The 22,841-nt window shown below is 44.1% G+C and overlaps 1 non-coding gene across 1 annotated transcript; it reads right to left on the bottom strand.

Annotated features, from left to right (window-relative positions):
* Nucleotides 1-1,666: 1,666 nt before the first annotated feature.
* LOC131312232 (small nucleolar RNA R71) lies at nt 1,667-1,773 on the bottom strand. Its single transcript, XR_009195800.1, has one exon. It is a non-coding gene; the product is annotated as a small nucleolar RNA R71 (small nucleolar RNA).
* Nucleotides 1,774-22,841: the final 21,068 nt, after the last annotated feature.

The raw sequence follows: 22,841 nt of genomic DNA on the forward strand, positions 1-22,841 counted from the left end.
GTTTTTCATCATTAACTATAAAACTGGATATTTATTGTGATTTGTTAAAAGCGGATACAATTAATGATTTGGTTTTATACTTGCGAGCGGAGAGGAACAAACATTAAACTTTTTGATGAACTTTCACGATGATATTTTCCGTGGTAACAGAATTAGCTTTCAGATTATCATGAAGGAATTTTGGGTAAAGTCAATGATCATGAATATCTAATGATACTAGTTAATGGGTGTGGATTCCGAAACCTTAGTATTTTCTCCTTTGGTTAAAAAGAAGCTTTAATTTTCTTGTCTTTGATAGTTTAGTCTATTATTTTTACTGTTCACTTTTAGTTAAAAAAATCAATCACAACTTTTTGTCAACTAGGTTAGGGTTTAATCACTTTAAAATTATTTAGTTTTCCTACAAAAAATCACAAGTCCCTGTGGGTTCGATCTCGCTCTTGCATTACTATACTTCGGTACGATTCGTGCGCTTGCGAGAACATTAAAATTTCACACCAAGTTTTTGGCGCCGTTGCCGGGGACTTAATTATTTTTTTTAGGAAATCTAGAGATTTGAATTGATTTCACTCTTCTACTAGTTTAGTTAGTAAAAAAAAAAAAAAACGTTCATCACGTGCATTTGCTATACAGTGAATCTCTTATTAGTAGTAATTGCTTTTTGTCATTAAGTATTTTTGTGGTTGCTGTCACACAGTAGAGCTGTTTTTTTATTTGTTTTTATCGACCGAGATTTCCAAGTCGGCTACAAGTGCTTGATTGAAATAATTTTGGGAACCACTATATTTACCATACAACACGGTGGTTGGAGTTAGAAGCAACAAGTCGCAGGTTAGTCTCTAATTAATCTTAATTTACTTTTGCTATTGATCTGTTTTTGTTCTCTTTATCAAGTACTTAGTAAGTTAGTGTTTGAAAAAAAAAAAAAAACAATTTTCATTCTACTCACTGTTTGCTTATCATAATTTACCTTTGTTAGTGCTTTTAACAATAAAATAAGCTACTGTAGGTTTTCATTTTGCTAAGTAAAGCATTCAGTAATCATTCTTAAAGCCTAGAACTTCTTGTCTTGAAAAAAAAAAAAAAGAATCATTTTAGTTAGCATCAGACACTTCTGTTGCATTTTTATTTTTATTTTCGGTTGTTTCTCTTATTTGTTTTCGTTTATAAGTTTATGTTTGGTTGCCGTTCGAAAAACATAGAATTAATACCTCTTGATCCGGAAATTGAGAGAACCTTTCGACACAGCTTAAAGATTCAAAGAGTGGAACATACTCAAATAAAAATGGCGGAACTTGTAGAAGATACAAAACCTTTAAGGGAATTGTTCTCACCCATAACCACAAATCCTCCTTCTTGTATTGTGTTACCCACGACTAATGCGACACATTTTGAGCTGAAACATCACATAATACAACTTCTTCCTCAGTTTCATGGGATTGAACGAGAGGATCCATACATGCATGTTAAAGACTTTCTTGAAATTTGTGCTACCTTTAGGTTTCAAAATTTTTCTGAGGAGTCTGTCAAATTGCGCCTTTTTCCCTTTTCACTGAAAGATAAAGCAAAGGCATGGTTAAATTCTCTACCTTCTGGCTCAATCACTTCATGGGACATCCTCGTTAAAAAGTTTCTTTCAAAATTCTTTTCAATGTCAAGAACAACTACTCTAAGGAGGGAGATTACTGATTTTTGTCAAGAAGAACATGAAAAATTTTATGAGAGTTGGGAGCGATTTAAAGATCTTATTTTAAAGTGCCCCCCTCATGGTTTTGAAACATGGAGACTAGTTCAATTTTTCTATAATGGTTTAACTCAGTCTAACCGCAATATGCTTGAGTCAATGAACGGGGGTGGTTTTCTAAATCTTAGGGGCGATGCAGCTTATGAATTTCTTGAAAATTTGTCTGAGAGCTCTCAACAATGGGATTTTACTTCTCATAGAGACAAACAATCTTCTACATCTAAGAGAGGGGGAGTATATGAAGTGAAAGAGGATTCTGATATGAGAATAAAATTGGATAATCTTACTCGAAAGGTTGAGGTTCTAGCTTTAAGTAGAACTATGGAGTCAGCCAATCAAGTTCAAAGTGAGGGGTGTTCTCTTTGCGGTAGTCACATGCACACAACACAAACATGTTCTTCCATTAATGGATATTCTGACAGCTATGTTGAACAAGCGAACGCACTCAATAATTATGGAAAATCATTTGCTAGTCCTTTTTCCGAAACATACAACCAAAATTGGCGAAATCATCCAAACTTTTCATGGCGTCAGAACCAACCTTCTACAAATATAGGTGGGCAACCATTCCATTCACAAAATCAATCTTCCCCAGGTTTTCGTCCTCCTACACAATCATACCCTCCTCAATCTCAACCTTTTTATGCTCCAACTCCCGTGTCTCAACCGAACTTCCAATCTGTTGCACCACAGCAACAATCATCCTTAGAGGACACCCTTAAAGCAATCATGGCTAAAATTGAAAAAAATGATGCTAAAATTGAAAATTCAACTCACTTGCATGCTCAAGCCATTGCTAAACTTGAAAATCAAATGGGTCAATTAGCTAGTCAACTTGCAGAGAGAGAGAAAGGGAAGTTTCCGAGTCAAACTCTAGTGAATCCAAAAGGGCAGTTTTCTATTGGCACCACCTCTACTCCTTCAAACGAGCAACACCATGTTCAATCAATCATTACCCTTAGATCCGGGAAAGAAGTTGATAATAAAGTTAGTATGCCAACAGAGGAATTAGCTGAAGCTGAAAAAGAAGAGAATCATGTTGATCCTACTAAAGTTCAAGAGTCTAGTTCTCCACCACTTATAATAGAGCCACCTGTTAGGAACTTTGTCCCTAAAGCTCCTTATCCTCATAGACTAGTAGCTCCTAAGAAAGGTGCACAATTTGGAGACATTCTAGAAGTGTTTAAGCAAGTACAAATCAACATTCCATTCTTAGATGCCATTCAACAAGTGCCCTCGTACGCTAAATTTTTGAAAGATCTAGTCACTATAAAAAGGAAGACAAATGTTCCAAAGAAGGCATTTTTAACTGAACAGGTTAGCTCCATTATCCAATGCAAAATTCCAATAAAATATAAAGACCCTGATTGTCCAACAATTTCTTGCGTCATAGGTAACCATCATATCGATCAGGCTTTGTTAGATTTGGGGGCGAGTGTCAATTTATTACCTTACTCAGTGTACTCACAATTAGGGTTAGGAGAGTTAAAACCCACACAAGTAACACTCCAATTAGCTGATAGATCTGTCAAAATTCCTAGAGGAGTCATTGAGGATGTTCTAATTAAGGTTGACAAATTCTATTTTCCTGTGGACTTCATAGTCCTTGACACTCAGCCTGTCCAAAACTCTAATGGGCAAATTCCTGTTATTTTAGGGCGTCCTTTTTTGGCCACATCTAATGCTTTAATCAATTGTAGAAATGGCGTAATGAAATTATCATTTGGTAATATGACTGTCGAGCTAAATATTTTTAATACAAGCAAGCAACCACTAGATGAAGATGAGGTTAGTGCAGTTTGTATGATAGACACTTTGGTTGGAAGTACTTTTGTTCAGTCAAGTTATGAGGATCCCTTAGAGGCTTGTCTAGCACATTTTGGGTGTGAATTTGACATAGATGAATCAATTGAGCAGGTTAATGCATTATTAGACAATGCCCCGTTAATGAGCATCGATGAATGGCAACCAAAAGTGAACCCTCTTTCACTGCCTACATCACCAGCACTTCCATCTATAGTGGAGCAACCTAAGTTAGAACTCAAACCATTGCCAAACACTCTTAAATACAAATTCCTTGGCCTTTGTGAGTCCTTACCAGTAATCATAGCTTCTGATTTGGATGATACACAAGAACAAAAATTGTTGAATGTCCTAAAAGAGCACAAGGAAGCAATAGGGTGGTCCATAAATGATATCAAGGGAGTTAGTCCTTCATTGGTCATGCATAGAATCCATTTAGAGGAAAATGCTAAAACTTCACGTGAGCCACAAAGGCGTCTAAATCCTGCAATGCAAGAAGTAGTTAGAGCAGAAATTCTTAAGCTTTTAGATGCTGGCGTTATTTATCCAATATCTGATAGCAGTTGGGTGAGTCCTGTTCAAGTTGTTCCTAAGAAATCGGGTGTGACAGTAGTAAAAAACGAAGACAATGAATTAGTTCCAACCTGTGTTCAAACAGGAAGGCGTGTTTGTATAGACTATCGAAAATTAAATTCCATGACACGAAAAGATCATTTTCCTTTACCGTTTATTGACCAAATGTTAGAAAGGCTAGCAGGACATGAGTATTATTGCTTTCTCGATGGTTATTTTGGTTATAATCAAATTCCCATCGCACCGGAAGACCAAGAAAAGACTACGTTCACATGCCCTTATGGTACTTTTGCCTACCGCCGCATGCCATTTGGACTATGCAATGCACCAGCCACCTTTCAGCGATGCATGGTTAGTATTTTTTCTGACATGGTAGAACGTTTTTTGGAAGTGTTTATGGATGATTTTTCAGTTTTTGGATCTTCTTTTGATGAATGCTTACACCATTTGACCCTAGTGTTAATGCGATGCAAAGAAAAAAGTCTTGTGCTTAATTGGGAAAAATGTCACTTTATGGTTAAGCAAGGAATTGTATTAGGGCATATCATCTCGCATAAAGGTATTGAAGTGGATAAAGCTAAAATTGATTTGATATCTAACCTTCCACCCCCACGTACTGTAAAGGAGATTAGATCATTTTTGGGTCATGCGGGCTTTTATAGGAGGTTCATTAAAGACTTTAGTAAAATTGCTAAACCTCTATGTAATTTGTTGGCAAAAGATGCCCCGTTTGTGTTCAACAAGGAGTGCCTTCTTGCTTTTGAGAGATTAAAAAGTGAGTTGACCTCCGCCCCTATAATTCGACCACCCGATTGGAATGTCCCCTTTGAAATTATGTGTGATGCCTCTGATTATGCAGTAGGCGCTGTTTTAGGACAACGTGTCGATAAGCTTCCTCATGTAATTTATTATGCTAGTAAGACTTTAAACAATGCACAACTAAACTATTCCACAACAGAAAAGGAGTTACTAGCAGTTGTTTTTGCACTTGATAAGTTTAGAGCTTATTTATTGGGTTCTAAGGTCGTAGTCTATTCGGATCATGCTGCAATGAAGTATCTGTTGTCTAAAAAAGATGCTAAATCTAGATTAATTCGATGGATTTTGTTACTGCAAGAATTTGACATTGAGATTCGAGATAAAAAAAGGCTCTGAGAATGTGGTAGCTGACCATCTGTCTAGATTAATTGTAGAGTTTGTAGACACCCCATTCTGGACTGTCCAGATAACGTTATTTGTCGATCTTTTATTTCCCCAATGATGATTTTAGTCGAAAACAGTTTAAGGACAAAGGTGTGGTTGAGCTTTGAGCGTCCCAAGCCTCTTTCAAACCCATATCAAACCCTTCAAACCAGAGCCAAACAGCCCCAGCAAAACCAAATTGGCACACGCCAGTGCCCTGGAGGCGTACGCCAGTCATCTGCCACGTGTCAGTCATCGACCAGTGGCCCAGCTTTTACTGGCGCACGCCAGTTAATAGTGGCGCACGCCAGTCAAACCCAGTCAAATCAACTTTATTCAGCCACTTGGGCGGGACTTTTGTGCCACCCTGACGTCGGCTACAACGTCCCTGATGATTGTATCGGCCAGGCCCGCTCCCCCTCTCTCCTACACCCCCCATCAAGCCAAGTCCCATGCATTTAATGCATGGAAGGCTCCCTTCCTCTTCCAACCAGCCAAACAAGGCCTTAGCACCAGACTGATCTCAGTCTCTCTCCCCTATAAATACCCCCCTTGCATTCATTTGCAAGGGGTTAGCATCATCAAGAAGCAAAAGCTCCCCTCTCCTCTCTTCTTGCTTTTTTTTTTCTTCTTCTTCCATTGAAAGAGAAAGGAAAGAAGCCCACTTCCATATACCTCCACTGATATCCAGTCACCATACAACATCCATCTTCAACCTTTAGGCTCTAAACGACCTTCAAACTTCAACACCCAAAATTTATACCACCTTTGCATTCCTTTCTGTTTTCGGCCCCTGAGGGGAACCAGCAAGGCCCAGGCTGGTAAACAATACTAGTCCTGGCCTTGAACGGGTAAAAGCACAACAATCGTATGCGACGATACTTGGCGCACGCCAGTTTCTACATGCCGTACGCCAGTCATGGCAGTACGAGCACAACTGGCATGGGGATCATGGATCGTCATTCCTTTTGTTTTATCTTTCTGTCAACCACCCTTGCATGCTAAATAACCAGTTTACTATTTTCTTTATGTTTAGAACTGTTTAGATAAAGGTTATTGCTTATTCTTTATCTGTTTAGAAGGCCTCTGGGATCCTTCTGGTCATGTTCCAGAGCCCAGATGATGCAAAAGCCAAGCACTGGATTAGGGTCAAACGTGCGTACGGCAGTCCATGACTGGCGTACGGCAGTTAAAACTAGGATCCAGTGGCTGGCCCTTGCATCTTAGCTTAGTCTTGGCCTCCTTCCTGTCCCCACTCTGTTTAGGGGGTTTTCTGTCTTTTTCCTTTTTTGTTGGCTTCAAGCCATTTCATCTGTCTGTAAATATATACATCCTGCTTGTTTAAACTGCATGGTTTGTCCTGGGTGTGCGCTGGTCCTTTTCCAGAGCCCAGAGGGTTGCAAACAAAGACTGTGAAACTAGAAAAGTGGAGTACGCCAGTTTTACTGTGGCGTGCGCAGGTCCAACCAACATGCAATGGCTCGGCCAGTGCATGCTGGTAGAACTTGCTCACGCCCCTGCGGGGCAGCGTACTGCAATTTGTCCAGTTTGCTCAGTGCTTGTTCTCAATCTATATTTAGCATTGCAATCAAGTCATCCATAAAACATTTTGCCATACAAACTGCAACTTGTTACAGTGCTTTAATCCCCATTATCTGTTCCCCCGCCCTAACTGGCTAAAAAATGATCAAATGAGAGAAAAATGCAAACGTTTTATAAAATGCCCGAGTAGAGACCGATCTCCGGATTGGGCGAGAGGGGTGCCATAAAACCCTTCCCCTCTCGTAATCTGGCTCCCGAACTTCAGATATCGAAGGTGACGACGGACCAGTCTACAAGCCTTTTTCAAAATCAAACAAACGTGGCAAACGTTCTCGAGTTCGGTTCCTTGGGTGTTTTCACCGCTAAAACCCGAGTGGCGACTCTGAATCGAAGCGTTTCGCCGCGCTCTTCCAACAAAAAGGGCCGCACCCAAATTTCGCAAGCAAAATTTTCGGGGTGGCGTGCCCACAGTGGCGACTCTGCTGGGGAACATTGCGTTGATTGATATCTTGCGATTAATACATAATTGAACAATTCTTAAAAGCTTGTCAAAACAGCACGCTTCGCGCTGCTGAAGAACGGAAGGGTAACGTAACAGGATCTCAGCATCCGACCAATCCGAACTGGGGCTTTTACTATTGTTCTCTTGTGTAGTTTTCTCCAAATATCAATTAACAAAAGTGAGCCAAACTTCAAAAGGCATTTGTTTTCAAAAGCGTGGCATTCTTCTCTCATTTGGTCATTCTTCGGCATTCTCCGTTCGTATCGATGGTTGGTCAGCCCCGTTGAGGTGTTTTGGGTAACCGACACAGTTTACTGGAGCCCGGGGTCCTCGAACGCCCAACAACCTTGGACGATGATGAGTCGTACTACCGTTCGACCATTGCTTTGCTCTATGCGTTGCAATGGGAGGTATATCGCGGCTCTAGTCAGAGGAACCCCTTTAAGCCAAAACCGGCCTCTACAGCGTTTACAAAGCACTAGAACCTTTCAACATAAGACAGGAACCCGCAGGGTAGGATTACTTGTTTCTAACCCCATATCATGTCTATGTGTTACCACTTTCCTTATCGCATGCTTGTGCATACATCCATGATCGTTTTGCGTAGGAGCATGCTAGGGCGGCTTTTAGGATATCTTTTGTCGAGTCTATCTGGCGCCCGCTCGGCGTTGCCTTGGACCGATGACGAGTCGTGCATCTCGACGTTGCACGTTACAAAAATTTTCAAGTCCTTAATCAATGAAACTTTGGGAAATCGATACTTCCTACGTCCTTGCCTAAAACCCCATCGAGGTTTCAAACCGAAAACTAGGAACAACGGAGAGAATGTCATGATGCTTACACCGCTCGGGTTAAAAGTGCTAATCACTTACACCAGGCTCCGGCACAGTGCTACTTACGCCATTTTGGTTACGGTATCATGACATCTACACCGAGTTGTTCCAAAATCAAACTTTGAAACTTCGAGAAGGGAAAAGTCAAAGGCTTAGGCTGTTTTGGCATCTCTTAGTGACAGTCGATTCAATCAAGGATACACCCTCGAAAAGAATATCCGAGGATTCTATGGCAACTGTCCGAGTGTCGTAAGGCAGACTCTCTCTAGTTCTAGAGTCTAGGAGGACACCGACGATGATGACATGCGCATTGCATTCCTTCAAATTCTTTCAAAAGCTTACTGCAGGAACGCCACTGAGTTCTCATTTACTTTGCTGTCAAAAGCTCTAGGCCGTTTCACCGAAGGAAAGAACCAAACCTACTTGGGAGCGTCTGCCAGGGCCATTTCACTGTCACTTCCAAAGCCATATCGCCCTCCTCAATCATCAATCCAAAATGGCAGCACAAACAGAGCTGGCTGAGCTGAAGAGGGTTGTTCAAGAAATGAACCAGAAAATGGACAAACAAATGGCTATGGTCCAGGGATTGGTTGACCTCTTTACCACCATAGCCCCGCAGCCAGATATGGGGCTAATCAAGGAATCCTCTCAAGCTTACCACACTCCTGCAGTCGGAACCAAGCAGTGCTCGAAGGACATGTTCAAAGACCTGGCTGAGTTTCATGAAGCCAGGACTCACCCGAAGGGGAATGTTGAATCCTTGTTCAAAGCCAACGCCGAAAGGGAGGATATGCGCAACAAAGAAATCAATCCCAAAGGCAAAAGAGTGCATCATGTTCCTCAGTCTAGTCGTCGAAACCCACCAAGGGCCTTCTCCCACTTCTTCACACCTTTGTCCTTGGTTTATGAAAAGCTCCTCGAAGCTGGCTTCCTCTAGCCACTCCTTCCAACTCCTTCGCCTCGAACATTCCCAGCATACTACAACCCAAACGCCTATTGTGCTTTCCACCAAATGCCCGGCCATCTCACCGATGCCTGCTTCCGCCTTCGACATGAAATTCAAAATCTCATTGACAATGGCACCATTCAAGCTCCACTCCCATCAAAGCCCAGTGTCATATCCAACTTCATGCTCCAACACGGTTCCAACCCATGTGTTAACCAGATATCCATCAACTCTACTCAAATCAACTTAAGCTCCACTCAAATCAAACCTAGCTCTACCATATTCAACCCAACCCTTTTCATTAGCCCAGAAAATCAAACCAAGCCAATTTTGTCTCTCCCGTCCGAACCCGAGGTTAACATGATGGCCATAGGTGCAGTCGAGGTCCTTACCGCCGATACCTAGAAGCCTACAAAGGAAGAATTCAAGAGGAAGCTTAATCAATCAAAGGAGAAAACGGACTGGCTCGGATCTTTCAATCATGAGAATTTGGGGCTGTTGTTCAAAGAGTTCTCTCAAGTGGGTTTGGACGGAGAAGCTGAAGAAGCCGAAGTGCTGTTGCTTGAGCCTGTTGTCCTCTAGCTCCCACCTCTCTGCGAGGAAGTCAAATGTAATTATAAAAGTTGCATTTTCAAATCGCGTCTATTTTGCATTGACACTTTCGAGTCTGAGTCTGACACAATGTTTGTCAAGTCGTCTAAGTCTAGCTCTGAGTCGGAGTTTGTGCCTCTTGGCCCTCCATGTCGTAGCTTTTATTATCAATTTGAGTCTTTTTGCTGTACTTGGCAACCCCGAGGGTTCTTATGATGTGCATTATCCTGCTTTTAAGTACTTTGCTGGCTTTTGAATAAACCGTGTCGACCCCGACGACGAAGGGATAGATTTCGATGGGATCATCCCCAAGGAAATGTGTTCCCTCGCCGAAAGGGAAGACGAAAGGCATGCTCAGCCTCTAAAAAGAAGAAGTAATTTCAAATAAACTTGAAAGATGGGGCAGACCCTCGGATGGTTCAAATTGGTTCGGCGCTGTCCCCATAAGAGTATTGCGCCCGTTCAGACTTGTTCAAAGAATTCAACAATATCTTGGCATGGTCTCACAAAGACACGCTTGGCGTTGATTATGGGATAAAGAAGTATCAAATCCCCTGCCGCTGAATGCCAAGCCAGAAAGCAGAAGCTCAGAAGGCTCCGGGCCTCGTACCATGTTCAAAACAGTAACAATAGTGTTCCATCAAGCGCACATTAAAAGGGTGCAAAAATGGCCTGGAGCGAGGCATTTCCAATTGTAGCAGTCAGGACCCTTTCACGATCAAAGTCATTCTATCTGGGGCTACAATCAAAGATCATCGACCTCGACGGCAACAAATTCAATACCTTGGTCAACTTCGATCAACTCAAGTGTTATTATCCCTGAGAGATGCTCGTTGGATCGAAAACCACAAGGGTGGGCGATTCCAAGCAAAAGTTAGAGCAGCCTGCTAAACCGAAAACCTATGAAGGCGGTCTAGGCAAAAATGAATTGGCAAAAAGTCGAAAGCTCGCTAGACCGAAAACCTGAAAAGGCGGTACTAGGCTAAAGTTAGAGCATAAAAGGAGAGGTAGAATACACAAGTGAACCTTTGCCTGAACTACGTTTTGACCTAATTCCCAGAAAGGGATACGTAGGCAGTCTCTCTTCGAGGCTCGGTCATACTTTATCAATTGGATCCATGATTGACGTTTTGGTGCACATCAAGGGTCAAGAAAGGTCGAGAGCAAGACAAGTCAAAGTGCTGACTGGCAGGCTGAAGACCATTGATTCATTGGAGAATCAGAAGGGGGAAGCCATTCGTCCTTCAAGTTTAATGCAAACTGCTGTTTTCAATTTTAAAGCTGAGCAAAAGCCTTAAAATATTCTGAAGCATCAAAAACAGAACGAAATGCTTATGAGGCTTAACGGCTCACAGTTTATTCTAAGTTCAGCAAACGTCTAGTTTAAGCGGCTGCAGCAGCTTTGCAATCTCGCGCGCTAGTTTGAGGCTCACACGCACTCGTACAAAAGTGATACGCGTTGGTCTCAAGCCTGTGCGCGCTTCTTCAATCCCTGCATCAGACAGCGGTAGGCAGCCACCACACCTAAAAGAGATTTTTAGACCCTCGGGGGTACATTTCACATTCAAAGCACCTCAAATCTCGTTCAAGGGGCTTTTACCAAGTTTTGTCATGCTGTGTAGGTCATATGGTCCTAATGTGGCTGCACGGGGGTGTCGGTTTCAGTCCGGGCCTACATGAGTCATCATTTGCGTCTTTTGTCCATTTTTGCGATACTTTTCAAGTTTTTCAATCCATTGTCATGTCGGGATGCTTTTCCTAATTTTACCGATTTGTACAGGTCAATGTACATTTATTGGACCTTATGCAAGTGTCAGTTTCACCTGTCTAAGGGATATTGTGAATTTTGGCACATTAGTGCCCAAAATTTCATTGTTTTTCATATGTCTAGGAGTCCGTGATATACCCGGGGCTCTTCTTCCTTTCTCATTTGAGCTAGGCGAGTCTGTACATATATGTGTCTGTTTGTCGATTCAGTTCGCTTGTCAATGCAAATTAGATATTAGCGATTGGTTTCTGCATTCTTTTAGACAGTCTCAAAAGAGAGTCAAACAAATTGGAAAATGCAAATTACATTGCTACCCTACCATCTGTAGTCTGCAAGTAGTGGAATCTTGTGAGCAATGAGGGCATGTTGGCTCAAGGCCAAGCAAAGCTTATCTATGGGGCTCATCTGCCCAAGCATCGAAGAAAAAGAGCACACCGACCCAATGCCATTCCTGAATGTCAACTGAGGCATGCTGGCCCGCTCAACGTCTATCTATCTAGGAGCACATCTCAGAAGCAAAGGACAGTAAAGTAAATAGGCTCAGTGGTAGTCCACAGTGGTAGAGCTTGGCCTCGTTCTCGTCGTTGTCGTCACTCTTAATCTCCTTGAAGTATTTGGGGCTCCAATCCCATCCGCCTCTTCTGAGGAGGCTTTCACTGATGGACTCTTTATCTCTCACTCTCTCTCTTAATCTCTCATACTACTCTCTCTAAACCTCTGAAAACTCTTTGGCGCAAGCCACCCTTTCTATGGGCCTTTCTTTCAACTGCACACCTCTAGCCGCTGGTTATCTATTGCTCTTGTATCCTTAAGCTGTGGCTAAGGTGACAGTATCGGTTTGCGTAACTCTTGTTTATGTGGCCATCCTAGGCCATCACCCTTTAGAAGCCGCCCTAGTCTGCCTTTGCATTTTCAATTTATACATTCAATTTCGTACATATCATTGCATACTGTATATCAACTGTTGAAAACAGGTTAAGCCTATCAAGTGCCAAAACATGCTTATCCAGTATCAAAAATGGCAAGTAGTTTGGATTTTGGGGGTTCATACCTGGGATCTAGTCACTATTGGAACTGGAGTCGGAGCCGCTGCTCTGGGAAAGTGCAATTGAAAGAGGGGTGTCGCATGCTGTTCCCCCCATCCATGAAAAATGTCAAGCACACAGCCTCACTGTCCCACTCCACTAGCACCTGGAGCACATTTTGGCAATCAGAATACAATTCAAAGCAACAACGGCTTGTGCTACCCGTATCAAATCAATCAACAATGGTCTACCCGTCCTTCAAATCAAATCAAATCAACAACGATCAGCAATATCGTCCTTCTCAATCAATCAACGACGATCAGCATATCGTCCTTCTCAAATCAAATCAACGACGATCAGCCATATCGTCCTTTTCAATCCATCAACGGCGATCGGCCATGTCGTCCTTCTCAAATCAAATCAACGACGATCGGCCATGTCGTCCTTCTCAATCAAATCAACGATGATCAACCATATCATCCTTTTCAATCCATCAATGAAGATCAACCATATCGTCCTTTTCAATCCTTCAATGACGATCAACCATATCGTCCTTTTCAATCTCTCGAATCAACGATGGTTCAACGAGTCGTCCTTCAAGGATGACCCACCGTCTCAAATCAACGATGGTTCAACGAGTCGTCCTTCAGTGATGACCCACCGTCTCAAATCAACGATGGTTCCCGAGTCGTCCTTCAGTGATGACCCACCATTTCAAATCAACGATGGTTCAACGAGTCGTCCTTCAGTGATGACCCACCGTCTCAAATCAACGATGGTTCAACGAGTCGTCCTTCAGTGATGGCCCACCGTCTTGAATCAACGATGGTTCAACGAGTCGTCCTCAACGATGACCCACCATCTCAAATCAACGATGGTTCAACGAGTCATCCTTCAGGGATGACCCACCGTCTCAAATCAACGATGGTTCAACGAGTCGTCCTTCAGTGATGACCCACCGTCTCGAATCAACGATGGTTCCCGAGTCGTCCTCAACGATGACCCACCGTCTCGAATCAACGATGGTTCCCAAGTCGTCCTCAGTGATGACCCACCGTCTCGAATCAACGATGGTTCCCGAGTCGTCCTCAATGATGACCCACCGTCTCGAATGAACGATGGTTCCCAAGTCGTCCTCAGTGATGACCCACCGTCTCGAATCAACGATGGTTCCCGAGTCGTCCTCAACGATGACCCACCGTCTCGAATCAACGATGGTTCCCAAGTCGTCCTCAACGATGACCCACCGTCTCAAATCAACGATGGTTCAACGAGTCGTCCTCAACGATGACCCACCATCTCAAATCAACGATGGTTCAACGAGTCGTCCTTTAGGGATGACCCACCGTCTCAAATCAACGATGGTTCAACGAGTCGTCCTTCAGTGATGACCCACCGTCTCAAATCAACGATGGTTCCCGAGTCATCCTCAACGATGATCCATCATCCATGTTCAACGATGGTCCATCCATTTTGAATGACTACCTCTATTTCAGACCAGCTTAGAGCACATTTTCCAGCAGTCCTATTGCTCTGTCTCGGATGGTCCTTGATAAGGAGATTGGCTCTAATTCCCAACAGATGGAATTTAACCTCCCTGACGCGACCTACCCGTGATTGTTGGAGTTCTTTGTGTGCCGGATAAGGTTTGGTCCCCAACAACGTTCATCGTTCCGCGATTAAACCATTTCAACGACGGTCTGCCCGTCCAACTCCCAACTCAACGACGGTTCGCCCGTCCACTTTCAAATCAAATGAGCGACGGTTTGCCCGTCCAACTCCAAATCAACGACGGTTTGCCCGTCCAACTTCAAATCAACGACGGTTTGCCCATCCGACTTCAAATCAACGACGGTCCACCCGTCCAAATTCAAATCAACGACGATCCACTCGTCCAAATTCAAATCAACGACGATCTATCCGTCCAAGTTCAAATCAACGACGGTCCACCCGTCCAATTTCAAATCAACGATGATCTATCCGTCCAAGTTCAAATCAACGACGATCTATCCGTCCAATTTCAAATCAACGACGGTCCACCCGTCCAAAATCAAATCAACGACGATCCATTCGTCCAAGTTCAAATCAAAGACGATCTATCCGTCCCACAATCTGCTTTCCCCAACAGAGTCGATGCTTTTGCAAAAGGATCATTCCCAGGAGAGTCCACATTTCTGTGATCTGTCTATCAAAGACAGCGAAGCAGCGGTCTATCCGCCCTGACGTCGAATCAAACAGGTTCTTCAAAATTCTTGCATTCTGGATAGCCTTGAAGAGGGTGTCTAGGAAACCTTTGACGTTACTTGTCTCCAGTCAATGGTGCATCAAGTGCCGTCAAAGGGGGGCTTCTGTAGACACCCCATTCTGGACTGTCCAGATAACGTTATTTGTCGATCTTTTATTTCCCCAATGATGATTTTAGTCGAAAACAGTTTAAGGACAAAGGTGTGGTTGAGCTTTGAGCGTCCCAAGCCTCTTTCAAACTCATATCAAACCCTTCAAACCAGAGCCAAACAGCCCCAGCAAAACCAAACTGGCACACGCAAGTGCCCTGGAGGCGTACGCCAGTCATCTGCCACGTGTCAGTCATCGACCAGTGGCCCAGCTTTTACTGGCGCACGCCAGTTAATAGTGGCGCACGCCAATCAAACCCAGTCAAATCAACTTTATTCAGCCACTTGGGTGGGACTTTTGTGCCACCCTGACGTCGGCTACAGCGTCCCTGATGATTGTATCGGCCAGGCCCGCTCCCCCTTTCTCCTACACCCCCCATCAAGCCAAGTCCCATGCATTTAATGCATGGAAGGCTCCCTTCCTCTTCCAACCAGCCAAACAAGGCCTTAGCACCAGACTGATCTCAGTCTCTCTCCCCTATAAATACCCCCCTTGCATTCATTTGCAAGGGGTTAGCATCATCAAGAAGCAAAAGCTCCCCTCTCCTCTCTTCTTGCTTTTTTTTTTCTTCTTCTTCCATTGAAAGAGAAAGGAAAGAAGCCCACTTCCATATACCTCCACTGAAATCCAGTCACCATACAACATCCATCTTCAACCTTTAGGCTCTAAACGACCTTCAAACTTCAACACCCAAAATTTATACCACCTTTGCATTCCTTTCTGTTTTCGGCCCCTGAGGGGAACCAGCAAGGCCCAGGCTGGTAAACAATACTAGTCCTGGCCTTGAACGGGTAAAAGCACAACAATCGTATGCGACGATACTTGGCGCACGCCAGTTTCTACATGCCGTACGCCAGTCATGGCAGTACGAGCACAACTGGCTTGGGGATCATGGATCGTCATTCCTTTTGTTTTATCTTTCTGTCAACCACCCTTGCATGTTAAATAACCAGTTTACTATTTTCTGTATGTTTAGAACTGTTTAGATAAAGGTTATTGCTTATTCTTTATCTGTTTAGAAGGCCTCTGGGATCTTTCTGGTCATGTTCCAGAGCCCAGATGATGCAAAAGCCAAGCACTGGATTAGGGTCAAACGTGCGTACGGCAGTCCATGACTGGCGTACGGCAGTTAAAACTAGGATCCAGTGGCTGGCCCTTGCATCTTAGCTTAGTCTTGGCCTCCTTCCTGTCCCCACTCTGTTTAGGGGGTTTTCTGTCTTTTTCCTTTTTTGTTGGCTTCAAGCCATTTCATCTGTCTGTAAATATATACATCCTGCTTGTTTAAACTGCATGGTTTGTCCTGGGTGTGCGCTGGTCCTTTTCCAGAGCCCAGAGGGTTGCAAACAAAGACTGTGAAACTAGAAAAGTGGAGTACGCCAGTTTTACTGTGGCGTGCGCAGGTCCAACCAACATGCAGTGGCTCGGCCAGTGCATGCTGGTAGAACTTGCTCACGCCCCTGCGGGGCAGCGTACTGCAATTTGTCCAGTTTGCTCAGTGCTTGTTCTCAATCTATATTTAGCATTGCAATCAAGTCATCCATAAAACATTTTGCCATACAAACTGCAACTTGTTACAGTGCTTTAATCCCCATTATCTGTTCCACCGCCCTAACTGGCTAAAAAATGATCAAATGAGAGAAAAATGCAAACGTTTTTATAAAATGCCTGAGTAGAGACCGATCTCCGGATTGGGCGAGAGGGGTGCCGTAAAACCCTTCCCCTCTCGTAATCTGGCTCCCGAATTTCAGATATCGAAGGTGACGACGGACCAGTCTACAAGCCTTTTTCAAAATCAAACAAACGTGGCAAACGTTCTCGAGTTCGGTTCCTTGGGTGTTTTCACCGCTAAAACCCGAGTGGCGACTCTGAATCGAAGCGTTTCGCCGCGCTCTTCCAACAAAAAGGGCCGCTCCCAAATTTCACAAGCAATATTTCCGGGGTGGCGTGCCCACAGTGGCGACTCTGCTAGGGAACATTGCGTTGATTGATATCTTGCGATTAATACATAATTGAACAATTCTTAAAAGCTTGTCAAAACAGCACGCTTCGCGCTGCTGAAGAACGGAAGGGTAACGTAACAGGATCTCAGCATCCGACCAATCCGAACTGGGGCTTTTACTATTGTTCTCTTGTGTAGTTTTCTCCAAATATCAATTAACAAAAGTGAGCCAAGCTTCAAAAGGCATTTGTTTTCAAAAGCGTGGCATTCTTCTCTCATTTGGTCATTCTTCGGCATTCTCCGTTCGTATCGATGGTTGGTCAGCCCCGTTGAGGTGTTTTGGGTAACCGACACAGTTTACTGGAGCCCGGGGTCCTCGAACGCCCAACAACCTTGGACGATGATGAGTCGTACTACCGTTCGACCATTGCTTTGCTCTACGCGTTGCAATGGGAGGTATATCGCGGCTCTAGTCAGAGGAACCCCTTTAAGCCAAAACCGGCCTCTACAGCGTTTACAAAGCACTAGAACCTTTCAACATAAGACAGGAACCCGCAGGGTAGGATTACTTGTTTCTAACCCCATATCATGTCTATGTGTTACCACTTTCCTTATCGCATGCTTGTGCATACATCCATGATCGTTTTGCGTAGGAGCATGCTAGGGCGGCTTTTAGGATATCTTTTGTCGAGTCTGTCTTGCGCCCGCTCGGCGTTGCCTTGGACCGATGACGAGTCGTGCATCTCGACGTTGCACGTTACAAAAATTTTCAAGTCCTTAATCAATGAGACTTTGGGAAATCGATACTTCCTACGTCCTTGCCTAAAACCCCATCGAGGTTTCAAACCGAAAACTAGGAACAACGGAGAGAATGTCATGATGCTTACACCGCTCGGGTTAAAAGTGCTAATCACTTACACCAGGCTCCGGCACAGTGCTACTTACGCCATTTTGGTTACGGTATCATGACATCTACACCGAGTTGTTCCAAAATCAAACTTTGAAACTTCAAGAAGGGAAAAGTCAAAGGCTTAGGCTGTTTTGGCATCTCTTAGTGACAGTCGATTCAATCAAGGATACACCCTCAAAAAGAATATCCGAGGATTCTATGGCAGCTGTCCGAGTGTCGTAAGGCAGACTCTCTCTAGTTCTAGAGTCTAGGAGGACACCGACGATGATGACATGCGCATTGCATTCCTTCAAATTCTTTCAAAAGCTTACTGCAGGAACGCCACTGAGTTCTCATTTACTTTGCTGTCAAAAGCTCTAGGCCGTTTCACCGAAGGAAAGAACCAAACCTACTTGGGAGCGTCTGCCAGGGCCATTTCACTATCACTTCCAAAGCCATATCGCCCTCCTCAATCATCAATCCAAAATGGCAGCACAAACAGAGCTGGCTGAGCTGAAGAAGGTTGTTCAAGAAATGAACCAGAAAATGGACAAACAAATGGCTATGGTCCAGGGATTGGTTGACCTCTTTACCACCATAGCCCCGCAGCCAGATATGGGGCTAATCAAGGAATCCTCTCAAGCTTACCACACTCCTGCAGTCGGAACCAAGCAGTGCTCGAAGGACATGTTCAAAGACCTGGCTGAGTTTCATGAAGCCAGGACTCACCCGAAGGGGAATGTTGAATCCTTGTTCAAAGCCAACGCCGAAAGGGAGGATATGCGCAACAAAGAAATCAATCCCAAAGGCAAAAGAGTGCATCATGTTCCTCAGTCTAGTCGTCGGAACCCACCAAGGGCCTTCTCCCGCTTCTCCACACCTTTGTCCTTGGTTTATGAGAAGCTCCTCGAAGCTGGCTTCCTCAAGCCACTCCTACCAACTCCTTCGCCTCGAACATTCCCAGCATACTACAACCCAAACGCCTATTGTGCTTTCCACCAAATGCCCGGCCATCTCACCGATGCCTGCTTCCGCCTTCGACATGAAATTCAAAATCTCATTGACAATGGCACCATTCAAGCTCCACTCCCATCAAAGCCCAGTGTCATATCCAACTTCATGCTCCAACACGGTTCCAACCCATGTGTTAACCAGATATCCATCAATTCTACTCAAATCAACTCAAGTTCCACTCAAATCAAACCTAGCTCCACCATATTCAACCCAACCCTTTTCATTAGCCCAGAAAATCAAACCAAGCCAATTTTGTCTCTCCCGTCCGAACCCGAGGTTAACATGATGGCCATAGGTGCAGTCGAGGTCCTTACCGCCGATACCTGGAAGCCTACAAAGGAAGAATTCAAGAGGAAGCTTAATCAATCAAAGGAGAAAACGGACTGGCTCGGATCTTTCAATCATGAGAATTTGGGGCTGTTGTTCAAAGAGTTCTCTCAAGTGGGTTTGGACAGAGAAGCTGAAGAAGCCGAAGTGCTGTTGCTTGAGCCTGTTGTCCTCTAGCTCCCACCTCTCTGCGAGGAAGTCAAAGGTAATTATAAAAGTTGCATTTTCAAATCGCGTCTATTTTGCATTGACACTTCCGAGTCTGAGTCTGACACAATGTCTGTCAAGTCGTCTAAGTCTAGCTCTGAGTCGGAGTTTGTGCCTCTTGGCCCTCCATGTCGTAGCTTTTATTATCAATTTGAGTCTTTTTGCTGTACTTGGCAACCCCGAGGGTTCTTATGATGTGCATTATCCTGCTTTTAAGTACTTTGCTAGCTTTTGAATAAACCGTGTCGACCCCGACGACGAAGGGATAGATTTCGACGGGATCATCCCCAAGGAAATGTGTTCCCTCGCTGAAAGGGAAGACAAAAGGCATGCTCAGCCTCTAAAAAGAAGAAGTAATTTCAAATAAACTTGAAAGATGGGGCAGACCCTCGGATGGTTCAAATTGGTTCGGCGCTGTCCCCATAAGAGTATTGCGCCCGTTCAGACTTGTTCAAAGAATTCAACAATATCTTGGCATGGTCTCACAAAGACACGCTTGGCGTTGATTATGGGATAAAGAAGTATCAAATCCCCTGCCGCTGAATGCCAAGCCAGAAAGCAGAAGCTCAGAAGGCTCTGGGCCTCATACCATGTTCAAAACAGTAACAACAGTGTTCCATCAAGCGCACATTAAAAGGGTGCAAAAATGGCCTGGAGCGAGGCATTTCCAATTGTAGCAGTCAGGACCCTTTCACGATCAAAGTCATTCTATCTGGGGCTACAATCAAAGATCATCGACCTCGACGGCAACAAATTCAATACCTTGGTCAACTTCGATCAACTCAAGTGTTATTATCCCTGAGAGATGCTCGTTGGATCGAAAACCACAAGGGTGGGCGATTCCAAACAAAAGTTAGAGCAGCCTGCTAAACCGAAAACCTATGAAGGCGGTCTAGGCAAAAATGAATTGGCAAAAAGTCGAAAGCTCGCTAGACCGAAAACCTGAAAAGGCGGTACTAGGCAAAAGTTAGAGCATAAAAGGAGAGGTAGAATACACGAGTGAACCTTTGCCTGAACTACGTTTTGACCTGATTCCCAGAAAGGGATACGTAGGCAGTCTCTCTTCGAGGCTCGGTCATACTTTATCAATTGGATCCATGATTGACGTTTTGGTGCACATCAAGGGTCAAGAAAGGTCGAGAGCAAGACAAGTCAAAGTGCTGACTGGCAGGCTGAAGACCATTGATTCATTGGAGAATCAGAAAGGGGAAGCCATTCGTCCTTCAAGTTTAATGCAAACTGCTGTTTTCAATTTTAAAGCTGAGCAAAAGCCTTAAAATATTCTGAAGCATCAAAAACAGAACGAAATGCTTATGAGGCTTAACGGCTCACAGTTTATTCTAAGTTCAGCAAACGTCTAGTTTAAGCGGCTGCAGCAGCTTTGCAATCTCGCGCGCTAGTTTGAGGCTCACACGCACTCGTACAAAAGTGATGCGCGTTGGTCTCAAGCCTGCGCGCGCTTCTTCAATCCCTGTATCAGACAGCGGTAGGCAGCCACCACACCTAAAAGAGATTTTTAGACCCTCGGGGGTACATTTCACATTCAAAGCACCTCAAATCTCGTTCAAGGGGCTTTTACCAAGTTTTGTCATGCTGTGCAGGTCATATGGTCCTAATGTGGCTGCACGGGGGTGTCGGTTTCAGTCCGGGCCTATATGAGTCATCATTTGCGTCTTTTGTCCATTTTTGCGATACTTTTCAAGTTTTTCAATCCATTGTCATGTCGGGATGCTTTTCCTAATTTTACCGATTTGTACAGGTCAATGTACATTTATTGGACCTTATGCAAGTGTCAGTTTCACCTGTCTAAGGGATATTGTGAATTTTGGCACATTAGTGCCCAAAATTTCATTGTTTTTCATATGTCTAGGAGTCCGTGATATACCCGGGGCTCTTCTTCCTTTATCATTTGAGCTAGGCGAGTCTGTACATATATGTGTCTGTTTGTCGATTCAGTTCGCTTGTCAATGCAAATTAGATATTAGCGATTGGTTTCTGCATTCTTTTAGACAGTCTCAAAAAAGAGTCAAACAAATTGGAAAATGCAAATTACATTGCTACCCTACCATCTGTAGTCTGCAAGTAGTGGAATCTTGTGAGCAATGAGGGCATGTTGGCTCAAGGCCAAGCAAAGCTTATCTATGGGGCTCATCTGCCCAAGCATCGAAGAAAAAGAGCACACCGACCCAATGCCATTCCTGAATGTCAACTGAGGCATGCTGGCCCGCTCAACGTCTATCTATCTAGGAGCACATCTCAGAAGCAAAGGACAGTAAAGTAAATAGGCTCAGTGGTAGTCCACAGTGGTAGAGCTTGGCCTCGTTCTCGTCGTTGTCGTCACTCTTAATCTCCTTGAAGTATTTGGGGCTCCTATCCCATCCGCCTCTTCTGAGGAGGACTGATGGACTCTTTCTCTCTCACTCTCTCTCTTAATCTCTCAGACTACTCTCTCTGAACCTCTGAAAACTCTTTGGCGCGAGCCACCCTTTCTATGGGCCTTTCTTTCAACTGCACACCTCTAGCCGCTGGTTATCTATTGCTCTTGTATCTCTAAGCTGTGGCTAAGGTGACAGTATCGGTTTGCGTAACTCTTGTTTATGTGGCCATCCTAGGCCATCACCCTTTAGAAGCCGCCCTAGTCTGCCTTTGCATTTTCAATTTATACATTCAATTTCGTACATATCATTGCATACTGTATATCAACTGTTGAAAACAGGTTAAGCCTATCAAGTGCCAAAACATGCTTATCCAGTATCAAAAATGGCAAGTAGTTTGGATTTTGGGGGTTCATACCTGGGATCTAGTCACTACTGGAACTGGAGTCGGAGCCGCTGCTCTGGGAAAGTGCAATTGAAAGAGGGGTGTCGCATGCTGTTCCCCCCATCCATGACAAATGTCAAGCACACAGCCTCACTGTCCCACTCCACTAGCACCTGGAGCACATTTTGGCAATCAGAATACAATTCAAAGCAACAACGACTTGTGCTACCCGTATCAAATCAATCAACGATGGTCTACCCGTCCTTCAAATCAAATCAAATCAACAACGATCAGCAATATCGTCCTTCTCAATCAATCAACGACGATCAGCATATCGTCCTTCTCAAATCAAATCAACGACGATCAGCCATATCGTCCTTTTCAATCCATCAACGGCGATCGGCCATGTCGTCCTTCTCAAATCAAATCAACGACGATCGGCCATGTCGTCCTTCTCAATCAAATCAACGATGATCAACCATATCATCCTTTTCAATCCATCAATGAAGATCAACCATATCGTCCTTATCAATCCTTCAATGACGATCAACCATATCGTCCTTTTCAATCTCTCGAATCAACGATGGTTCAACGAGTCGTCCTTCAAGGATGACCCACCGTCTCAAATCAACGATGGTTCAACGAGTCGTCCTTCAGTGATGACCCACCGTCTCAAATCAACGATGGTTCCCGAGTCGTCCTTCAGTGATGACCCACCGTCTCAAATCACCGATGGTTCAACGAGTCGTCCATCAGTGATGACCCACCGTCTCAAATCAACGATGGTTCAACGAGTCGTCCT

The sequence above is a fragment of the Rhododendron vialii genome, chromosome 12a, assembly GCF_030253575.1.
Source record: "Rhododendron vialii isolate Sample 1 chromosome 12a, ASM3025357v1".
Classification (NCBI taxonomy): Eukaryota; Viridiplantae; Streptophyta; class Magnoliopsida; order Ericales; family Ericaceae; genus Rhododendron; species Rhododendron vialii.